We start from the raw sequence: 17010 nt of genomic DNA on the forward strand, positions 1-17010 counted from the left end.
AGAATTAGTTACAATAGCCAAAACCATCCAGTCAGGACTAGGGTTAAGGTTAGGGTTGGGGTTAGAGTTAGCTATTTTGGTGGAAGCAACTGAAATGTCTATCGACATATCTATATATATAAAAGTCTAAGTGCCTGTCCGTCCAACTGGTCGCTATGATGCACACTGACCACCAGGGGGCAGGCGCTCGACTCAGGAGCTGCCATGACGCCCACTGGCCATTTAAAAATAAATGGCACCACGGACCTGGGGCCAACAAACTAACATTTGGCTTCCCCCAAGTGGGACACAGGCCCTGTCACCACCCCAGAGTGACACCCCACCAAATCACAGCCAATGCTGCCAAGACCCCATGGTGCAAAATGCGGCCCACAGCCCAGCCCAGACCGGAAATGGGTCACTGTGGGCACGGGGTAATGACGTCATGTAGCAACACCCAACTTCCCCTCCCTAGCGACTAGCCTCCTTGGAGTTTCTTCAGCCCAGGAACCCAACTTGCTTTATCGCCAGATGTAAACATTTTACAGCTTAACCAAACATTTTCCCATGCCTCATCTCATTTGATCCTCACAGAAGTCCTGGAGTAGATAGACAGGAAACTCGGTAGAATCCTATTTTCTTTTCATTAGCAAGACGCAAATAGCGATATTAAAATATTTCTTCTAATTAATTTCTTTTCAATGTGCATGAATCCATGCACTGGGACGCTAGTGAATTAATATATAATGAAATTTTATTCAGTGATTACAATTCTGATGCACATAATGACATGGATGAATCTTAAAAACACTATCCTAAGTGAAATAAGTCAAACATAAAAGGATAAATATGTGGGATTTTATTTATATAAGATAGCTAAAATAGGCAAACTCATGGTGACAGAAAGTAGAACTGGTTACCAGGGACTAGAGAAAGAAAGTAATGGGGGTTATTGTTTCATGAGTACAGAGATTCAGTTTTGGATGTTAAAAAAAGTTGTGAAAATGAAAAGTGATGATGGTTGTACAACATTGTGAATGTACTTAATGCCACTTGACAATTAATAAAATGGTAAATTTTATATTATGCACAAAATAAAATGATTTTTAAAAGCTCACAAGAAAGAGAGAAGAAAGGATATTAATAGCATTCTCATTAAACAAAATTTTAGGTAAGAATGAACAGAGCCCTCTATTGATATAACAACATTTCTGACTTTTAATGAAAGTAAGAATAATGCTTTATTACTCTATAAAATATCACATACATTGTTTTTAACCTATAACATGATATAATTTCCTTAATGTATGCATTATTGCTGACTGGTTTCATGTTGGTGTGCTTTAAGATTATTGTTGTTTATTTTGAAAATATATGTTGCCAGGTATAATATTCTGGAAGAAATTAGAGAGGCAATATGAACAGAAAATTTTGCCTCCATCTGTATCCACAATTGCAGAAATTCCAGCCACCCTAAAACATGTCCCCACACAGTTCTAGTGAGTCCTTAAGACTCACTTTGGTTGTACTCACTACCTATGGCCACCATTTGCCTCCTTATAGAGAGTGCCTGGGAAGGCGCATGAGCTAATTGTCGGCTGAGTCCAGTGGCATTAGCAGAGCCATGTCCTGGAAACATACCTTGCCAGAGGCAGGTATGTTGTCAGCCTGACCTTTAGCTCAGGCGCCAGGGGGTGGGTTTCATTATCTAAGTTCAGCCAGGTGCCAGGAACTGACGCAATTATCCAGGCTCAGCCAGGAGTGACAATTACAAAGAAGCCACAAGAATGAAGACTTGCAGCTTGATCTTTAACCATGATTTCACATAATTTCCTTTGTCTTACACCCTAGTAAAACTTCCTGATATCATGCTGTATATAATACACACACTGCCCTAGCTCTGGGTCACTGTCTCTCCATCTAAGAACAGCATCCCACCTGGCCCCAGCTTTACTTAAAGTCTTTGTCTCTCTCTCTCTCTCTCTCTCTCTCTCTCTCTCTCTCTCTCTCTCTCTCTCTTTTTTTCCCCTCAATCCCCAGCCACCCCTACTCAGGACTTGTCTGCTCTCTAGCCATGCTGGTCGCGGCCAAGAGAGAAAACTTATACCTCCTCTTTTATTCTGGCTATTGGAGTGATGTATCCAATTGCTATAGAAATTATTGTCCCTGAGTCCACCAATTTTGTGTATTCAAGATGCCCTTTCCTGCTCCTTCCCTCTCTCACATGAAAGGTGATCCAGCACTTGTTACTCATACATAGTTTGCACTCAGCATAATGATTTTAAGATTTACCCATGTGGTTGAATGAATTGGTTGTCTGATTCTTTTTTTAAAAAATATATTTCATTGATTTTTCACAGAGAGGAAGGGAGAGGGATAGAGAGTTAGAAACATCGATGAGAGAGAAACATCGATCAGCTGCCTCCCGCACACCCCCCACTGGAAATGTGCCTGCAACCAAGGTACATGCCCTTGACCGGAATCGAACCTGGGACCCTTCAGTCTGCAGGCCGGCACTCCATCCACTGAGCCAAACCAGTTAGGTGTCTGATTCTTTTTATTGCTGAATGGTATGCCCTCAGCACTATGGAGAGACCACATTTTATTTACTCATTCACCTGTCAATGGGCATACAGGTTGTTTCCAGTTTGGAGCTATCACAAATGAAGCCGCTATGAACATTTATGTTAAAGTCTTTGTGTAGACACAGTTCTTATTTCTCTTGGCTAAATATAAAGTGGTATGGGGTTGAGTTATATATTAGTGTATGTTTAACTTTTTAAGAAACTGTCAAACTATTTTCAACTTGGCTGTACCATTTTATATTTCCATCAACAATACAGGAGCATTTCAATTGCTCCACATCCTCACCATCACTGGCTATTGTCAATATTTTTAATAATATCCCTTTGAGTATATTGGAATACTTCCTGTGGTTTTAATTTGGATTTCCCTGGTGGTTAACAATGTTGAACATCTTTTTATGTGCTTATTGTTCATCTTTTTTTGTAAAGTATCTGTTTAAATCTTTTGCCTGTTTGTTGCTGGGCTGTTGTCTTACTTTGTAGTTATAGATTTTTAGTTTTGTTTTGTGTATTCTAGATAGAAGCCATTTGTTTAATATATGTATTGCGGATATTTTCTTCCAGTCTGTAGCTTCATCATTACCACTGGGCTCACTAAATCTTTTCCCCATTTTTTTCAAGTCATTCAACCAGGCAAATACTTAAAGCAATCACTAGAATCATGCAAAGAGAGCCTGGGAAGGCGCTCCAGGTGGCTGCAGGTTAAAATAGCATTTGTTGTGTTTTTATGGCTCAACATATGAAGAACACATCCTAGAGCTTCAGTCGTGCTGTTAAAAAGAACATTTTCTATGCAGCTAGGATAATATCTCCTTTCCTATCAGATAATGGAGATAAGATTACTCTATTGAACGTGTGGGTAGAAACGAAAGCCCTAGCAGATGTTTCTAACAGCTGTTGTCACTCTCAGGAGACACTAAGAAGAGATGGGTGGAAGGTGAAGGTATGTTGATGGGTTTATGAAGGGGAGGGTTTTCAAAAGGCAAACCGACTAGAAATTTAGCTTTTCCCAGAAAGAAAGAAAACAAAAGTAACAGCAATGATAAGAACCACAATTGGCGGAAGGAATCAAGCTTCCAGATACGAGGGAGAGAGAGAGAGAGAGAGAGAGAGAGAGAGAGAGAGAGAGAGAGAGAGAGAGAGAGAGAGAGGAGTGAGAATACAAGGAAAAATGAACTGCTGCTTTTTTTTTCCTACTAAATTTATGTGTGTCCTATTTCAGTATATTCTAGACATTAGAATATACAGCTGACTATTATGCTTCTTTTAAATCCTGAAAAACCTAGAGAAAAGGTCCAAGATGAAGACTGCGGGGAAGATGAAAGTCACTGAGACACAGAGTGATCAGAGAGAAATGGGCCCAGGAAATCTCACCACATCTGCAGCCAATGTCAGTGAAGACAAAAACATTTTTTCAGTGGTGACTTAGGCATAGCTAGACATTTTGTGGACTCTCTTCTCTCCAGTTCACTCAATATTCTGGGGTAGGCAAGGTAGGTGAATGTTGGCATAGAAAGACCATGAGCTTTGGCATCAGACAGGCCTAGATTCAAATTCCAGACCTAAGGGTTTAAATGAATCTGAACTTAGTTAGAGTTCTTAATTTATTCATTTATAAATAGAATATTCTAGCACATTAACACATTGGCATAAATAGTATTTCTTTGATACAATTAATGAGAGCATTAAAGAAAATCAAATATGTTCATTCCCTAAAACAGATTATCAATACAAAGTGGGCACTCATTAAATTTTAGTCATTACTCTCACCCTAGCTTCCACTTGCCCTTCATCAAAATTCTATTTAGAAATTCTATGTCTTTTTGAACATTAAAAATTCTTGGGGAATGCTTTGGCAAGCAAGAAAAGTTTGGCCAACAAAAGTCACACTCCATGAAACTTCAGGGATTACCTTACTTAATGCATCCATATTTTTGCCTGGCCTTCCAAGAAACTGTAAATTAAAAAGTATAATCATAGGAACTAGAGAAGCCTGAGATATTGGTACATTTATTTGTTCTCCTAACCACATAATAACGATAGCTTCTATTTATGAATTTGTGCCAATGTGCCAGCATCAAGCTAAATATTTTGGTACAATAACCCCAAGATGTAGATATGATTGTTGTTTCCAGTTTACATGAAAGAGACCAAGACTGAAAAAGGTTAGTTTTCCCAGGGTTGTCTGACTTCAAAGCCTATTGTTTATAATATTGCTCCTATCACATAGCTTCCAATTTCTGAATTTTATTTTTAAAGTGTTATTATAATTTAATCTTTTACTGTATGCTACTCAGTGGAAGTAGGAAAATATCGATTATAGATAAATATTTCCAAGGTACATAAATTATCTGAAGCCCACAAATCAAAGCTAAAATAAGCAAGCTAGGCAAACAATGAACTAGACCTCGACAACTAGAGCAGTAACTTGAAAATACAACCCATAGGTACAATTTTCAGCCAAACGCCGAATGTTCACTGCCACCATTGAATTATTTATGGAAAACAATACAGGACCTCTCTTTCTAGCCAAAATAGCATGTAAGGCTCCATTAAGACATCAAGAAGTGAAATTATAAAAAAGGTAAAATCAACTTTAAAAACTTGAAAAGTGAAATCAATACACAAAGTCAAGAAAGACTGACAATATGATAGTGTTTGGAAAGGTCTCTGCTTTATCTGTTCTTCTACCGTGGCTGGTCCCAATAATGATGTTTTCTCACTTCTTCAGCTTAAGGCCCTGATTCCTGCCAAAATGCAGAATCCTGGGAGGGCTAACAATCACAGGAAAAAAAGCAAAAGAAACGTTTGAAAGAGGACAATTTAAAATATGTTAAAGGAATAAAATAATTGGAACACAATTTTAGGAACTTCCACCACTGACCAGTTGATCCATGGGGGAGGGGGGGGGGGAGGACAGGGGGAGGAGTTGGTCGTGTTCCATCACTGGGAAATAGAATGGTTGTTTATTACACAAAATTATTGAAACAAGAACTGACATAAAATTATTATGAGACAGGATGTCAGTTGACAAGAGATTTCAATACTTTTTGTGCTCTGGAAGCAGAGGTAGGCTCAGTAACTGATGGGCCAAAGTGAAGAAAACCATGGCTCAGAATACAAGTGGGGGAGTTGCAGACTAACCACTAAGTCCCTGGAGAGTCCCCTCACTTAGACATGCTTGGGACAGCAAAATACAGAGATGAGGCATCGGGCTCAGAACGGGGAGAATTCAATGGAAAGTCGTAGATACCTCCTTCCCTCACAGGTACAGAACTACATGTCTACTCTCCCTGGAGAGAGTGGGAGAGGAACAAAAATGAAAAAGAAAATGGGATGGAAATAAAGAAGAGAAGGAATAAAAGATAAAACCACAAATCTCTTTTCTCTTCAATTGAATCTGGGGGAAGATGAGACACTGCAGTCAGTTGCTCTCAGTGATCCTGTGGCCTGGCTCTGCAGGACCGAGACCTTAAAGACAGCCACAACTGCCTGGCCGGCATGGCTCAGTGGTTGAGTATCAACCTGTGAACCAGGAGTTCATGGTTCAATTCCCTGTCAGGGCACATGCCTGGGTTGCAGGCTCAATCCCCAGTGTGGGGCGTAAAGGTGGCAGCCAATCAATGATTATCTCTCATCATTAATGTTTCTCTCTCTTCCTCTCCCTTCCTCTCTGAAATTGTAAGCGGACAATCAAAGGGTCTCTGCTGCCTGTCAATACTTAAGCCAATTAAGCAGAGACAGGGTTGAATCATATATGAGCATGTATTCCAATACTGCTGGCAGTATGGGAGAGCAGCAGGTCATCCGTGAAAATCTGCTCTGCAGCGCCCCCTGCTGCTTACATAGGGTAGGACCAGGATTACATGGGGAAGTAGGGATTACTGGCCTGGGGAAGTAGGAGGCTGGGGTGGGACTCCATTGTTTAGGCAACAAGGTTGTTAATCTTTCCATGATAATAGACAATTATTGAATGAGAATGGTTCCAAGGTTGATTCCCAGGTCCAAGGTTGACTCCCAGGTCCTGGGGGCATACTACTGCCAGCCAGGTCAGAATGTCCTTTTTTTAACCGACACAAGGCACTCATGATTAATATTTACCATAACCATAGCTAGCTCCAATATTTTATTTTTGCCCCTAACAAAATCAATAAAAATATTTTTTTTTAAAAAAAGAAGATAGCCATGATGGCCAAAAATAGTGATGAAAAAATGGCTGCTCTGGAGGCCAAAATCTCTCATCAAATTGAGTATTACTTTGGTGGCTTCAGTTTTGCCATGGGACAAGTTTTTAAAGGAACAAATCAAAATGGATGAAGGCTGGATATCTTTGAAAATAATGATAAAATTCAATAGGTTAAACCCTCTAACAACACACTTTAATGTAATAGTAGGATTATTGAGCAAATCAAAGGCAGAACTCATAGAAATAAGTGAAGATAAAACTAAAATCAGAAAATCTCCAAACAAATGCCTCCCTGACGTGACTGTGTATAAAAATGATGGCATTTCCCCATAACTTGACTTGGAGTGATGAACACACAAAACAGAGTACAGATGATGTGTTGTACAGTTGTGTGCCTGAAAGCTGTATAGTTTTGTTAACCAGTGTCACCCCAATAAATTCAACAACAAAGGAAAAAAAGTAAATAAATAAAAATAGTGTAAAATACATATCTGTTTATTTTAAAGGCTTCCCTACTGATGCAACCCTTGATGGCATAAAAGAATAGTTAGAGCAGCCACAGTGGCTCAGTGGTTAAGCATCAACTTATGAATCAGGAGGTCATGGTTCGATTCCAATTAGGGCACAACCCAGGTTGTGGGCTTCATCCCCAGTAGGGGGCATGCAGGAGGTCAATTATCAATGATTCTCTCTCCTCATTGATGTTTCTATCTCTCTCTCTCCCCCTCCCTTCCTCTCTGAAATCAATAAAAAAAAATATTTTTTAAAAAGAAAGAAAATATTTTATTTAAAAAAAAGGATTTCAAAAAAGAATAGTTAGAAGATAAAGGTCAAATACTAAATATTCAGATGAGACGAACACTGCACAAACATTTGAGGAATCAATATTTGCTGTGCTTAATAGCACTGAATCTGCTAAAAAGCTGTGGAGATCCCTGGACAAAAGTACAAAGACACAGATCTGCTAATATTTTTCAAGAAATATTACTGTGAAAAGAAAAAAACACATGAAGAAAGCAAAGTAAAGTGGAAGCTAAATTATGAGCTAAATGAGCAAGAAGAAAAACAAAAGTAAGCAGAAAATGCTGAAATGAAGTCTGAAGAAGAAAAGATTAGCTGCTTGCTGAAATTTTCAGGGTACCCAGATGCACATCTTTTCCTCAGATCATGGTGAAATAAAATGGGTAGACTTTTTCAGAGGAGCAAAAGAGGAAATAATTCTATTTAAAGAAAAAGCTAAGAAAGCACTGGATAAAGCCAATGATGGAAAAAATGGTAAGCTTATTAATTAAGGAACAAACAAGTGGTATGGGAGGTACTAGATGAAGATATGAAAAAAGAAACATTGAAAAAAAATCATAGATCATCAGGAATCCCTAAACAAATGTAAGTTTAAAAAATTGCAGATTTAAGGGAAAAGGAATGGGAAATAAAGCTGCCCTGACTGGGCCTGCTAAAGGAAAAGTACAGTTTCAGGGGGGAAAACTAAATTGATAGCGGGATGAAAATTGTGCATCTAGACCAGAAAAAGAGCAAGAAAAGAAAGAGACAAAAGAAGAACCTGCACCAAAACAGCAGAAAATGGTGCCAGAGAACATTAGTTTGGTGTAAAAAAAAAAAAGTTTTGATTCATTTTAATTAAGCTTTTAAAAAGAACAACAAATTAAGTCCACTTCAATGTCCACCTGTAAGATGGAAAATTTTTTGTTCTTTACCTTGTCTTTATTATCCAAATGAGGGTTTTTAATGTACAGTTCTAAGTTATTTCAGATTATACAAATATCAAAAGAAAGATTCATATACTAAATTGCCTTTGTAATATGAGAATGTATTAGTGTAAACTAATAAAATATATACTATATAAAAAGAGCAAAAAAAAATGAATCTGGGTAAAGCCAGGGCAAAAATTGTGGGTGTAGGTGCCTAAAAGCAGAGCTTTCCACATTCTGTATGAATGTATGAATGTTGACCCCAATATACTGCTGACTCCATATGTACTCACTAGGAACTGAAGCCTGACAGCTGATGTGACCCAAATATGCCCAACATCTCAAGGAAAACTTGAACATGGCAATTAAAAAAATTTTTTTTTAATAAAAAATGACACCTGTAAAAGCTACCATTATTATAGTTTTAGTTTATTACTCTTTTGTTTTCATTAAGATTTAAAACCCAAATGTACAAAACAATACTAGTAATTATAAACTTATGTTAAGGGGCACATAATGTATTAAGATGAAATTTACGACAATAACAACATCAAGAGAGGTACAGAGCTGGATAGGAGTAATTAGTGTATATTATTAATGCTAAGTTGGTATCAATTCAAACTAGATGGCATTAATTTAAGATAGTAACTGTAATTTCATTTCCATGGTAACCATTAAAAATAGATTTTAAAATATACAGAAAAATTTGAAGAGAGCCAACATTTTTCACAAGGAATTAAAAAAAAAAAAAAAGAACGCACTTTTGGAGGAAATGGGGAGGAAAAAGGATATAAGAACTAAATAAAACAAATAGCAAAATGGCAGAAGCAAGTCCTGCTCATCAGTTTGAATCGATGGGTCAAAAAGGAAATCACTAAGAAAATTAGAAAAATACCTTGAGACAAATAAAAACAAACCATATGTAGTGAAAGAGAAATTTTATAGCTGTTAAAAACCTATAATTAAATTCACCAGTTAAAAGTCAGAGATGACAAGATGGACTTTTTTTTAATGACCCAACTACATGCTGCTTACAAGAGATTTTTTTTTTTTAGACCCAAAGACACAAATCCATTGAAAGTATAAGGATAGGAAAGATATTCCATGCAAATAATAACCAAAAGATTTGGGGTGGCAATGTGAACATCAGATAAAATATATTTTAAGTTAAAAACAAAGAAGGACATTATATATTGATGAAAGGGTCAACTCATCAAAAATATGTAACAATTATATGTATCTACACACCAAACAAAAGAGCCCCAACATATATGAAGCAAACATTGACCTAATTAAAGGGAGAAATAGCAGTTCTACAATAATCCATCATCTTTGGTCTGATTGTGTGCCGGGGTTCTATTTCCAGCATCTAGAAGGGTTCAGCAATATGGAGAAGGGCTGTGTGTAACTTAATACAGAGTCCAGAGATGAAGCATAATTTTGAAAGGCATTTGGGGGGCAGAGGAGCTTAGCTAAAACGAACAAAGTTTTCCTCGTCTCAGGACCCCTTGCTATTTATTAACACAATTTGTCCTAAGGCGAGGTAGACATATACACTTCAAAAGGTAGGGTTAGGTACAGAATTCATTGTCAGATTGGAAGAATTTGCCTAAGGCTGTTCAGGAGTTTGGCCAGTAGGAGGCAATGACATGTAGATTAAGATGCCCTGAGCTGTCTGGCAGCAAGCAATCATTTAATGCAGTGATTCTCAACCTTCCTAATGCCGCGACCCTTTAATACAGTTCCTCATGTTGTGGTGACCCCCAACCATAAAATTATTTTCATTGCTATTTCATAACTGTAATTTTGCTACTGTTATGAATCATAATGTAAATATCTGATATGCTATATGTGTTTTCCGATGGTCGTGACCCACAGGTTGCATTCTTTTCAGGTTTGTGGAAATGCCTTTTAGCCATTCCCAGATGATTCAGCCCTTGCTGACATGCTGGAATTGGCTTCTGGCAAGTGTGGATATGTTACTGAAGCCCCATCAGGTGTCCTCATCTAGTGTCCTTTGAACCTGCTCCAAAACTAACTGCAGGGCCTTCTGGAGAAAGCATAAACCACACATCCAGTCCACCCAATGACAGACTCTTCAGTTCTACTTCCAAAATATGTGTCCAATGGGCTCTCTTTTCCCCATCTTCACTGACCCAAACCACCACCACTAAAAATATTCTTTATGTGCAGACTAGTGCAGATGCATCCATTCATCCATCCATCCTCACCGTATCTCCAGCTCCGTCTCCACTCATCACACAGAGTGATCTCTTCAAAATGAATAAAATCATGTAATTCTCCTGCTTGATGCCTCTCTCTTACTCCAGAAATAATCCAGAATTCTTCACCCAGCTTACAAGGTCCTGCATGGTCTGCACTCTCCAGTTTATTGCCCGTCTGCTTCTTGCTGTGATGCTCCATGGGTGTTGCTCCTCTTTTAATTCCTCTTCTCTCCAGGATCTTCACACATGCTCTCCCGTTCGCCTGAATGTTCATCACTCCGGCAAGCCCCCACCTCTGTCCTGACCTGGAGGAGTCCTTCAGGTCCAGGTGAAGGGGCACGTACCTTGGAAGGGTTTTACAACCCTCTCCTCACCAGCCTAAGTCTTCTACTGTCCACTGTCCTGTTCTTCCTTAGTAACAGTCAGTGCAATTATAGCTGAACTGTGTTTCATTATTTGTTTAATTTATGTATCTCCCACTTGACTGCACACTCCATGCATAAGGGTAGGGGCTAGAGGGAATTGCAGGCTACTGTGTCTTCACCCTTTAATATAGGATTTGGCACATAGTAGATGTCTCCTAAATCGTTGTTTAAATGAATTAGTAAAATGAATGAGTAAAAATAATTTCTCTCCTCTCTAGAAAAAAAAAAGATAAGCCTTATATTTGTGGCTGAATATCTACTACTTTGCAAGTAGCTTTTTATTGTATACTTTAAGCTGCTTAGAAATTTTAATTGGGACAAATAATGGCATGGAACACAATGCATAGAGGTAGAAAACTCATTTAGCATGAAGAAGAACTCTTTAAAATAGGATTCTTAAAATTCTATGCACCAGTGAATCTGTTCTAATTACAAATCATCAGAGGAGATAGCAAGTGGTTCTGATGCTAGCATTTTTAATGAAGAGCTTATTTAACATTTTTAAACCCCAGGTAACAATATTTTTGAACTTCACAGCACAATCACATCATGAACACAAGGTTGGACCACAAAATCCCTAATAAAATGAGGTATGATTTTCAATATTTCAAGGATCTCGTTATATATTCTTCTGGCTAGTCACTCTCATAACGCTACACATGTAAAGCAACGTGGAGTTTCCATAGCAATGGCTTTTTCCCAAGAGCTGCCTAGTCCTTCCATGGTGCATGTTTTTCTGCTTCATTCAGACTACAGCTAAACATTGGCCCTAAGTTAGAATTTAACAAGACTGCAGTGACAATTTTTCAGAGGAGCAATACTGAGTGTGTGGGCTGCCAGCCAGGGAAGCTCCTGGGCTGAGCAGGAGCCCACTGTGCCACCCATGACCTCTGCAGCATCTGCCCTTTAATCATATTACATCATAGTCAGGTCTATTTTTTGGAATGTTTTTGTGAGAGTCACTTTAAAGTCATGAAGGAGCAGTTGCAGACCCCAGTCTCTCCATATGTGTGAAAACAAAAAACAAAAAAACCGACTTCAGGACATTGAAATGTCTTGCCCAAAGTCTTACAATGTGAAATCCTGGTCAGGAATTAGCACTTTTCAGCTTATTCACTAATTAAACTACTATACAATGAGTGCCTACTATTGCCAGGCACTGTTCCAAGTTCTTAAGATACATCAGGATTTTTGTTTGTTTCTTTTGTTGTTTGTTTTTTAAATGACAATGATGTCTGCTTTTATGGAGTTTACATTCTAGCAGAACAATATACAGGTTGTAATTTTATTTTATTTTTTAAATTTTGCTTTGTAATTTTAAGTAGGACGGTCAAGATAGTTCTCCTTGAGAGGGAAACATTTGAGTGCAGACTTGAAAGAGGTTTAGGAATTAGCCATATGAATATCTCTGGGGGACACACCCAGGCAGAGAGAAAAGACAATACAGAATGGGAAGGCATTAGTCCAGACAAATATTTTTTTTGGTGGTGGGCATGGAGTGGAGATTATTGGCAGTGAAAATGATGAAAAGAGAACCCATTAGACACATACTTTGGAAATAAAAGTGGTTTGTCTCATTGATTAATTGAATGGGTGGGTTATGCTTTCTCCAGTGTGGAGATGATTTTTGGAACCTCAGAAGACACTGGATGAGGACACTTGATGGAACGTTGGTAACAAGTTCAGACCCAGGCCAATGTTGAACAGGTTTGGTGGCTGAGATGAAGAATAAGGAAGGCATTAGAGTGAAGGGATGAGAGAGATAACTGTAACAGGCAGGTCATCGGAAGGACTGGCTTTTACTCAGGGAGGTGAGGAGCCAGTAGAGAGTTTTGAATGAGGAGAAACATTATTTTCTCTTGGGTTTCACAAGGCTGCTAGATTGTTAACAGTCTGTCCAGAACAAGGATGGAACAGGGAAGCCAATAGGCTACTGTAGTCATCTAGATTTGAGATAATGGTGGCTAGGACCAAGGTGTTGGCAATGGAGGTGGTGAGAAGTGACTAGAATCTGGGTGTATTGTGGAGACAAAGCCAACAGAATATGCTGAGGGGTGGGGTATGTGGAGTAAAAGAAAAAAGAATTAGGGATAGTCCTAAAGTTCTTGTCCTGAGCAACTGGAAGCATGGTATTGCCAAGCACTAAGGAAATGAAACTATGTGGACAGGTGTGGGAGGAGAAACAGAGGGTCCGTTCCAGACAAGTGGAGTGTAAGCTGTCCACCTAGGAGGAAATGTTGAGAAGGCTGTTGGCTGAAGTTTGGACTTCAGCAGACATTCATTGGCTGAGATATGATACCCTGGTATGGTGCTCTTCCCAGCTTGATGTACTTCCTACAGCCATAGCTTGGACTTCTCCAGAATGAGAAACATGGTGGTGAAGTTAAAATTTCAGTACTCCCCTGCTGCCCTCCAATCTGCATGAGTCTTATTTCCCATAAAAATAACCAGTTACCCTGCATCTTACATAAAGGGACCCTCAATCAAGGATCTCCTTACCCAACTTCACATGGTAGAAACCCAGTACAGAACTTCAGACACAGTGTAAGATGAAACTTTATAAACTGACTTTGGTACTATTGAATATGGTAACATTTCTTTATAGTATATTAATCATTTTTTCTGCTTTATCAGAAGGATGCAATTTTGTTTTTTATATCCTTGTAAGAGAATTTTCTAAAAACCTGGGGAAAATCACAAGTAGCTGAGTAATGCAAAAGCACCACACTCAATGCATCTAAATAACCTTGTCTTTGGTTAACAATGAATCAATGCCAATGAAATCATCATATTTTAAAACTTTTCCTCTAAATGTGACATATGCATCCCCATGTGTCAGCATAATCTGTGATAAAAACATTTCAATGAATGACAAGTTGATTGGTCCCAATTTGAAAAGCATAGTGTATAAAAACATAATTTTGGGGGTAGTCAACATTATGACAGATTCTATATTCTGCTCATACACAGAACTGATTTGAATTGTTTAGGGAATTTTGATAGTCTGTGAATGCTTTCAGCAAAGAAAATTAGCCAGATAGGAGAGGGAGGAAAAGGAAAATGGAATTAAAAATTTTTGGACAACTATTGTCAGCCAGAAGTTGTTTGAGTGAAAATGTTGGGGTGAGGGATTGATTAATAATCATTGTTTTTACAACCAAATGAATAACATGATATAGTTGAAAAGAACATCAGCTTTCCAAGTGAAGAATCCTAGTGCAAACCCCAGCTTACTATAAGATGTCAAACAAATTATATCACTCCTCTGACCTCCTTTTATTTGCATCCCTAAAGGAGGCTAACAATAGATACTTTCTAAGTAGTTGTGAGAATTTAACTAGGTTTTATTTGTGTACACACATACACACACATAGACACACACACACACACACACTCACCCTTACTTAGCTCTCAATTCACTCTAATACAGATATTGTATTAGGGAGACTTCAGTATCGGGTGGGAAGTATGTGAGCCATTTGGTAAGGTATGAACCGCAGTTTAGAGAATCAAGAAAAAAAACAACCATGGGTCATTTCTGCTAAGATGCCATACAACTTGGAGACTTGAAAGGATAAATAGAACCCAGCATAGTTTCTCTCTTCTGTCCACTCTACAACATCAGTCACATTGGGACTGTCTCCTGTGGTCTCCTCATTCATTTTCATGACTTTATGTCAAAAGCCGTGGCCTTGTTGGTTAAAAGCTAACACAAGAAATTCTGATAGAAAGTAAGATTTAATAGTGATAACATATCTTCATTATTCAGGGACTGGAGAGCATAAAGAAACTTTTAAAGAATTTGTCAACTGTTCTATCAATATCCATCTTGCCCCCATATTAATGGGAAACAAGAGGTCTGCTCTGCAAACTGCAGGCCCATAGGAATTTGAATCCCTTTATTACTTTCATTTTCTTCAACCTGGTGTGAATAACAGTAAGGATGAGGGCCAATTCCAAATCCTGGACTGCTAACTAAAAGCCCAGAAAAATGGGTAGTGTGTGGAGGCTGGGGATTAAGCAAGAAGATGAGATGGCGACTAGAATAAAAACCCTAAAGGAAGAAAGGAGGTGGACCAGAAATGAAGAAAACTTTGTTTTCCAATTTGATCCCACAGGGACCTTAACTTTTAAATAAGAATGGTGCCTCTGAGAAACTAAGATGGCGGCATAGATAAACACCGGGAAATAGTCGCCTCCCACAACAATTGAGAAATATCCCAAAGGACGGAGCAAACACCGCCCAGAACAACAGGAAGGCTGGCTGAGTGTAATTTCTACAACTAGAAGAAAAGAAAAGCACGCTGAGAGCCAGAGGAGCTGCGGAGGTGAAGTGCAGAGGTACGGCGGCGGCTCGCGTGCGCAGAAAGGGGGTGGCACCTGAGGACACGGCTGTCTTTTTGAATCACAAGCTCCCGACTGCTCTGAACTCTGGTTCTGGGAAGTCTCTGGGGACCCAGGACTCATACGGGGAGAGGCTGCTCTGTCAGGCAGCAGCGGGCGAACTTGAGGGCGGATTTCCCTCAGAGGTGCTTGCAGCCGTTACCGGGACACTGAGACGCGCGACTCCAGGCGCGGAGAATCAGCCATAGCTTCCTTCTCCGCCCTTTTGACTCCCTGAGACCCCGCCCCACCCAGGCTGCGGCAGAGGCTTTTGCATATGAATGTACCTAACTACAGCCCAGCCAGGCAGACCCGGAACTTCCAAGAGAAGGCCCGAGGCCCCGCAGCGGCTTGCATTGCTTCACAGCTGCGCCTCTTCGTGGTTCCTGCTCTGTGGCCTCAGGCAGGGGCTGAATTAGCACCTCCTTAGAACCAGGAGCCACTGTACCCAGTGGTCAGAGGGGGACCATTCTCCCACTTCAGACACAGCTGCTTCCCACAGCCAATTGGCCTGGAGGTCAATTCCTCCCAGTGATCTTACAACAACCAAGGCACCAAGAGTGCACCAAGAGTGTCCACCCCAGGTAACTGGGGAGGCTGAGCCACTGGGCCCTACAGGACACCTGGTGCGCAGGGCCACTCTATCAACACAGGGAAGCAGCCAAAATGCGGAGACAAAGAAACAGGTCACAATTGGCAGAAACGGAGGAGGGCAGATGACTGGATATAGAGTTCAAGGCCACGTTTATAAGGTTTGTCAAGAATTTTATGGAAACCGCCGATAAATTTAATGAATCCCTCAAGGAGTATAGTGAGACCATGGAGGACATGAAAAAGGACCAACTAGAAATTAAACATACACTGACTGAAATAAAGAATAATTTACAGAGATCCAACAGCAGACAAGAGGATCCCAAGAATCAAGTCAAAGATTTGAAATACAAAGAAACAAAAAATACCCAACCGAAAAAGAAAAAAGAAAAGAGATTCAAAAAATATGAAGATAGTGTAAGGAACCTCTGGGACAACTTCAAGCGTACCAACATCAGAATTATAGGGGTACCAGAAGGAGAGAGAGGGCAAGATATTGAAAACCTTTTTGAAGAAATAATGACAGAAAACTTCCCCCACCTGGTGAAAGAAATGGACTTACAAGTCCAGGAAGCACAGAGAACCCCAAACAAAAGGAATCCAAAGAGGACCACACCAAGACACATCATAATTAAAATGCCAAGAGCAAAAGATAAAGAGAGAATCTTAAAAGCAGCAAGAGAAAGACAGTCAGTTACCTACAAGGGAGTACCCATCCGACTGTCAGCTGATTTCTCAACAGAAACCATGCAGGCCAGAAGACAGTGGCAAGAAATATTCAAAGAGATGAATAGCAAGAACCTGCACCCAAGATTACTTTATCCAGCAAAGCTATCATTCAGAATGGAAGGTCAGATAAAGAGCTTCACGGATAAGAAAAAGCTAAAGGAGTTCATCTCCACCAAACCAGCATTATATGAAATGCTG

General features: G+C 39.4%; 1 pseudogene across 1 annotated transcript; it reads left to right on the plus strand.

The window, feature by feature from the left end:
- The first annotated feature begins 6752 nt into the window (after nt 1–6752).
- On the plus strand, nt 6753–8255 carry LOC308513684 (lupus La protein homolog; annotated as a pseudogene). The gene is made up of 3 exons: nt 6753–7055; nt 7228–7296; nt 7567–8255. The product of its transcript is annotated as a lupus La protein homolog (transcript).
- Nucleotides 8256–17010: the final 8755 nt, after the last annotated feature.

The sequence above is a fragment of the Myotis nattereri genome (genome assembly GCF_964212035.1).
Source record: "Myotis nattereri genome assembly, chromosome: 2".
In the NCBI taxonomy this organism is placed as follows: Eukaryota; Metazoa; Chordata; class Mammalia; order Chiroptera; family Vespertilionidae; genus Myotis; species Myotis nattereri.